This window comes from Equus quagga, chromosome 5 (assembly GCF_021613505.1).
Source record: "Equus quagga isolate Etosha38 chromosome 5, UCLA_HA_Equagga_1.0, whole genome shotgun sequence".
NCBI classification, from domain to species: Eukaryota; Metazoa; Chordata; class Mammalia; order Perissodactyla; family Equidae; genus Equus; species Equus quagga.
Window position 1 is genome coordinate 85,047,318 of NC_060271.1, and position 7,112 is coordinate 85,054,429.

The following is a 7,112-nucleotide window of genomic DNA, read 5'->3' on the forward strand; positions in this document are numbered from 1 at the left end:
GGGTCCACATTTCTCATCACACGTGAGAGTTGCCAGCTGCCAGGATGTAGCGGCCAAGGCTGAGTCAAGGGACAGGGCACTGCCACCAGGGGCGATCGCTTGTTCGTTTCAACAAGAGAAGTCTCACCCTTCTTCTCCAGCCAGGACACACCTGTGTTTTCAGCACTCCTTGTCCCCAAACAGTTAGAGACTGTGCTCAATTGCAAATAACAGGAACCTGGGAGATAGTGGCTTACACAATTCGTGGTTTAAAGTTCCCAGCCTCACAGGGCTAGACTAGAAGTATGTGGTGAGGGCAGGCTCAGGGTCCCCTCATGTTCTCGGTGGCCCCAGCTCCTTCATCTTTCTGCCCCGCCCCTGCCCTGAGCGTGTGGCCCTCGTACTCCTGCTCTCAAGTTGGTTACAGGCCCTCCAGCCTTCTGTCCATGGTCCAGGGAGGAAGAGGAAGAAGGACAATGGAAAAAACCCACGGGCCAGCAGAGCTTTCTCAGAACCCGACTCAGTGACTTTAATTTGCATCTCACTATGCAGAACTACGTGTCATGGTCACCCCGCCTGCAGGACAGTCCATGCTTCTGTCACCCCAAACAAAACCAGGGTTCTGTTAGTGAGGAAGAAGATGAGAACTGATGATAAGCCAGTGGTTTCGAACTTTAGCAAGGCTCAGAATCTCCTGGACAGCTTGTTAAAACTCAGATTTTGGGGGCTGGCCCGGTGGTGTAGTGCTCTGCTTCGGAACTTCCCAGGGTTCGCAGGTTTGGATCCTTGGTGTGAACCTATGCACTGCTCATCAAGCCATGCTGTGGCGGCATCCCATATACAAAACAGAGGAAGATCGCCACAGATGTTAGCTCAGGGCCAGTCTTCCTCACCAAAAAACAACCACCACCACCTCAGATTTTGTCCCTTCCCCTCCTCCGTCACCAGTCTCCCAGTTGATGCTGGTGACCAAGGAGCACACTTTGAGAACAGCTGGCCACTAGCATTGCCTGCCACCCCAGGGTATAGCACTGTGAAATATGCAGCGTTGGGGTGAGTTTGCCACTCAACACTGAATGGCTTATTCGTAGAGTGGCCACCACTGACTTTCAGAGACAACCTCAGTGTGGCTAACGTGTCAGCTGGTTTGGCTTTGTCCTGCCTGCCATCCTCCCACTTCCAATAGCCCACCTGCCTTCCTCTTTAGCCTACACAAGAAGCTGGCTTCAGAACCTTCTGGCCAAGCCATGAGTGGTTTGCCTAGACTTTCAGTCAAGGGGACTCTGGATCCCAGTCCCAGGTGCATGGAAAGGCCAGGACGGGGCTGCTCCCGGCAGACCTTTCCTGAGACACTCCAAGCTGCCATCTCTGACAGGCAGGTTCTTCTGGAGAAGTCACCCATGTCTGCAGGATTCATTGCTGCCTTTAGTTGCAAGCTTCTAACCATGTGTACTGCATGAAGATCTAAATGTCCCACAGCCAGAACAGCCTTCCACACAGCCAGGGGCCCACCTGTGTTTCTGATGATGAGGTTATTTTTTAATTGAGATAAAATTCACACGCTATACAATTCACCCCTTTTAAGTATACAGTTTAGTGGCTTTTAGTATATTCACAGAGTTCTGCAACCATCACAGAATGTTTTCATCACCCTAGGAAGAAAGCCCACTGCCTTTAGCCATTACCCCCAGGCCTTGGCAACTGGCTTTCTGCCTCCGTGGACCTGCCTATTCTGAACATTTCATATAAATGGAGTCGTACAATATGTGATCTTTTGTGTCTGGCTTCTTTCACTGAGCATAATGTTTTCACAGTTTATCTACATTGTAGCACGTTTCAATACTTCCTTATATTTTATGGCCAAATAATATTTGATCGTAAGGTGTACCACCTTTCGTTTATCCATTGATTGGTTGGTGGACTTTTGAGTTGTTTCTACCTCTTGGCTATTATGAATAATTCTGCCATGAACATACCTAGGAGTTTAATTGTTGGGTCATGTAGTAACTCTGTGTTTAACTTATTGCAGAACTGCCTTACTGTTTACCAAAACTACTGCACTATTTTACATTACTATAGCAGTGTAGGAGGGTTCCAGTTTCTCCTCATCCTCATCACCATTTGTTATTACCTTTTTGGTTGTGGCCATCCTACTAGGCATGATGTGGTAGCTCATTGTGGCTTTGATTGATGCTGTTATGTTAAAAGGATATGACTGAGCAGCCGGCCCTGTTGCCTGGTGGTTAATTTCAGCGCACTCCACTTAGGCAACCCGGTTTGCAGGTTCAGATCTTGGGCGCAGACCTACACCACTTGTCAGCCATGCTGTGGTGGCGACCCACATACAAAATGGAGGAAGATTGGCACCGATGTTAGCTCAGGGTGAATCTTCGTCAGCAAATATGTGAGGACTTGTCAGTTGTAAGGGAGGACTTACAAGTTGCTAAGGATCCCGGCCCAAAGGTGGAAGGCCCTGTTAATCATAAGGAGGCACCAGTCAGGCAGCATCTCAGCGCCTCCTGTGTGTTCAGCACCGTCACAATTAAATCAGTCAGCTCTTGCTGCAGGCCAGGCCCCCTGCAAAGCGCAGGAGATAAAATAGCTCCCATCACCCAGTAATTCCAGGAGGCAGACTGTGTTATCCCCATTTTAGAGATAAGGAATCTGAGGCTCCGCTGGGTTATATCACATATGCGAGGTCACACTGACTGGATCTGGGATTTGGACCCAGTTCTGCTTGACTCCAAAGCCAGTACACTTAACCATTACATTCAACTATCGTGAAGGACGTAGAAGCCTGAGATGTGGGGCTTGGTTTCAAACAACTGGGCAGTCCAGTTGTAGGGGCAAGCCTACAATGCGTGGAATAATGGCAAATTAAAGGAAAACAGTGTATAATTAATTCCTGAGGGGTGTGGTGGTGCCAGTCTTGGCTTGAGTAGGAGTTTGTATCAATCAGGATTCACTAGATTATGCTGTGGTAACAAAGAGTCTCAATGTCACAGTGGCCTAAAGGAACAAAGCTTTCTTTCTCACTCACGCCTCATGTCCCTCAGGGTTCACCAAGGATCTCTGCTCCGAACAGTCCCTCAGAGTCCCAGGCTGACAAAGCTGCCCCGTCTCGCGTGTTGCCAGGGGCTTTGCCAGAGTGAGAGAGATTGGCCAGTCGTGTGCCGGCTCTTGAAGCTCCTGTCTGGCACCTCGGTTCCCTCCACTCTCCTCACCAAGGCAAGTGATGGAGCCACACCCGACTTCAAGGTGCGGGGAAGGACCATCCATCATGTGCCAGGAGGAGTACTAAATGTATTTGGTGGCCACACTAATGACCCCCACCTAGTTCACAGAATCAGGTAGGATTTATGGGTAGCAAGCACCAGTTCAGGCCAAGGCCAGAATAGTCTCACTTTTACACAGAAAAATCTAGGCCTGCAAATAAACAGATCGGTGAGCCACCCATTGACCAGTGAGCCAAAACACAAGACCATGATTCATGCTTCTATCACTGCCAAGAAGTGGTGCCCCATGCCCGAGACAGGGACTGCCTTGGTTCCTCTTTGCCATGGAAACACTCACCCACTGATTTGCATGGTCTTCCTTCCTTAATGTGACCTTTTCAGATGAAAATGCTCTTGTCTCCTGCAGGGACTCAGAGGTAGGTCTCTTTGACCAGTTTTGCACTGTGTGCTTCCTGTCACAGCAGGGTTGGACAAAGAGGCAGGAAACCAGGCTGGGAGGAGAGGCTGCCCGTATCACAGCCCACATACTGCTGCCTCCAGAGACCGGGCTCTCAGGAAGTCCCCAGCCAGTGCCCCTGGTAGACCAGGCCTCCCTGCGAAAGATTAGGAGAACACGTGCAGCCCTGGGTGGTAAAACAGAGAATGAAGGCAAACACATACAATGATTGAAATAAAACCTGGCAAGGACTGTAGAGAGCTATGTTTCTTAACTTTTAAAAAACTGTGTCTTCTTTAGATCAACATAAAAATCTCGAGGTCACTCCCCACCCAAGATTATGATACATTGAGAAGTACCTCTCATCTAGGTATATCCATTTACTAAGAATATTTCATTGAATTTTATTTTCTGTACTTTTGTTCTAAAAATACACTTTCCAAATATAAAATTCTGTTGTCATCTTGAATCCTCCCTTAACCCCCCTCCCACCCCTTCTCGCACACATGGAAGTATTCCTCCCTAGAGACAGGAGCCCTGGCTGAGAGTCTATGAGCTCCTACATGGACTCTGACAGAGGGTGATTCAGCATACTGATTCAGAGCAAAACTCTGGAGCCCAGCAAACATAGGTTTGGATCCAGATGCTACCATGCAATTAATGTGTGGCCTTGGGCAACTTCCATAACCTTTCCAGACCTTATTTTTAATTCATCTATAAAATGAGAACCACCACCACCTGTGCATCCGTATGGCCCTACACATCCTCCTGGTGACAGTGATGTAATAAGGTGGCCCAATCAGAGGGCATCTCAGGACTTCTTCTGGGGAGGTTGAGACAATGACTCTCACTCCTTTCCCACTCCTTGGAATAATGAAGGCCAAGATGCTGCTGGTGCTGTCTTACACCATGAAGGGAGATCCTGCCTGAGGAGAGAGGTCACCTGGAGGTGAGAGATGGAAGAAAAGATACAGAATCCAGATGGTTTGATTCAGTCCCTATAACCCAACCATGTCTGAATGGAGATCTACCCATAGACTGCTTTTTGCTTAATTGTTTGTTAGACCCAGTTTGTATCAGATGTTCTGTCACTTGAAATTTTGTTATAATTTAATAGAAGAGCTCAAAGTGCTATGAATATCTAAGGAGGAAGACTTCAGATCACAAAAGTCTTCCTGGACCAGGTTGCATCAGAGAAGAGTCTGAAAGAGAGAATGGGATATAGGCAGGCTGAGTAGGGAGAGACAATCCCAGGAAGGAAAGACCTTGAACACATGCCTGGGCTGGGGAGTGTCTAGGGAGTTATATTTAAATCAGTTTGGCTAGAACGTTGGGTACCTGAAGGGAGTCGCAGGAATTAGGATTGAGGATGTAGGTTCCTACCAGTCTGTGAGGTTTGTTCTTTTGCCTTGCCGATAATAAGGAGTAGAACCATCAGAGCTGGGTTTCAGAATGAGTTGAGGAGGGGGAGAGAGACGAGAATGAAAGGAGAGAACTGTGTGGGAGGCAATCTGTAATTGTCGAAGCAAGAGAGACGCCATGGCTTCTAGGGTGACCAACTGTCCCGATTTGCCCGGGGTGGAGGGGTTTCCCAGGAGCTGGGGCTTTCAGTGCTAAAACTGGAACAGAGTCAGGCAAATCGGGATGGTTGATCACCCTAAAGCATCACCCAAAACCATAAAGGAGAAGATTGATAGATTTCATTGAGTAAAATTTCATTGAGTAAAAATAACATATGAATTAAAAAATAGGAAATAGTCTAAATAGATTTACATTTCAGTGTTTTTCTTCAAAGAAAGTAAAAAGAAACGAATATCTCTTTTGAGACTCAAGCCATCCAGTGACACCTCCCTCCACGTCCTGATTTCTATCATCCGAGCTTCCTGTGCCCTGGACCCCCTCAGCACCAGGAATCTTACCACCTCTGAATCCCCAAATTCCTATATCCCACTTTAACCAAAATCATCCGTCTTTTCAGCACTCTCTTTCAGAATAGTAAACTCTTAAGACATACATAAAGATTTTCCAATGCTAAAATATTTGCCCCTTGAACAGTCCTGAATGGATTATTAATAATTTCAAACAATAATTATACATTTGTTTAACAATAAACCTAGGATTACAAGACATATATCTCAAAAAGAGAAAAAAGAAACAAATAGATGTCCCCAACAGCAATTAACATCAATTTAATAAGATGAAGTTTAGGACAGTCTATGATTCCTTAAATGGAAGTCAATTTCTGGGGCTTTCTCCCCACACTTGAATCCTTGCACCTAAGGCAAACTCCTCCTTTGGTCTAATCCAGCTTTTCACAAAGAGCAACAGCTGCTGAGGAGCTCCTGGCCACGTGAGACAAATTGTAAGTAGATGGCTGCTAAGAGCTTGTTTTTCCCCGAAGGGGAAAGTGTGCCAAACCCAAGTGGGAGAGGGCGGCCAGGAGGAGGAGAACAGGCTCACCACAAAGTAGAACAACAAAAAAGGAAAAGTAGGGGCTGGCCTGTGGCCTAGTGGTTAAGTTTGGCTCACTCTGCTTTGGTGGCCTGGGTTCAGTTCCCGGGCACAGACGTACACTGCTCATCAGTGGCCATGCTGAGGCAGCAGCTAACATACAAAATAGAGGAACATTGGCACAGACATTAGCTCAGGGTAAATCTTCCTCAATCAAAAAATAAGAGGAAGATTGGCAACAGATGTTAGCTCAGGGCAAATCTTCCTCAGCAAAAAACAAAAAGGAAATGTGCCCAGACCACAGTGCCTGAGTGTCCTAAAAAGCCCCTTGGAACTGACATAAATGTTTCCTATAGAAGGAGAACACAGGGGCCCATGTGACAGGCAGCACAGTCACCTGCCAGCCCGGCAGCCATGGGTGAGCTGCCTGGCCTGCCACACCTTGGTTTCCTTGCCTGTCAAATGGGAATGCTAACCACCACCTCACGGGGGTGCTGAGCTGCAAAACATTGCTAAGACCCTGAAAGTGTTTTTGAAAAAGCCTTTTATAAACCTAAGGTAGGCCATGAAAAGTAGCACTGTCTGGGTACCTACCAGAAACCAGAGAGAACTGAGAGAAATCAAGTCCATACCAGGCTTCTCCATACTTTTTAAACAGTATCCCACCAAACATGATTAGGCTGAGCTCTAATTTCTGCCTGCTGTGTTACAAAAACAAATAGGTATTTGTCTTGTTTCCCAATTGTGCAAACGCTTGCGCCTCTGGAGATCTGGATTTGTTCTCCAGGCCCCACCCACCATGATGTGTTGAAGGAGATTCCAGTTTGAGACCAGACTCAGGGACAGAACGGGGGCTGGTTTTAAGGTCTGACTGGAAACTGGCAATCCCACCTGGGTCCTCTCTCTCGTCCCACCCCTTGTCTCTCTCCTCCCCAGAGCTGAAGTCACAGGCCCTTACCTCTCGTCCCAGCCAACTCCAGCCTCTCTAGCATTGGCCTGTTCCAGCATCC

At 47.4% G+C, this 7,112-nt stretch overlaps 1 long non-coding RNA gene across 1 annotated transcript; it reads right to left on the bottom strand.

Annotated features, from left to right (window-relative positions):
* Window positions 1-845: 845 nt before the first annotated feature.
* LOC124240317 (uncharacterized) lies at window positions 846-6,773 on the bottom strand. Its single transcript, XR_006888835.1, has 4 exons — window positions 6,697-6,773; window positions 4,390-4,594; window positions 3,553-3,838; window positions 846-2,556 (listed from the first exon to the last, which is right to left on the bottom strand). It is a non-coding gene; the product is annotated as an uncharacterized LOC124240317 (long non-coding RNA).
* Window positions 6,774-7,112: the final 339 nt, after the last annotated feature.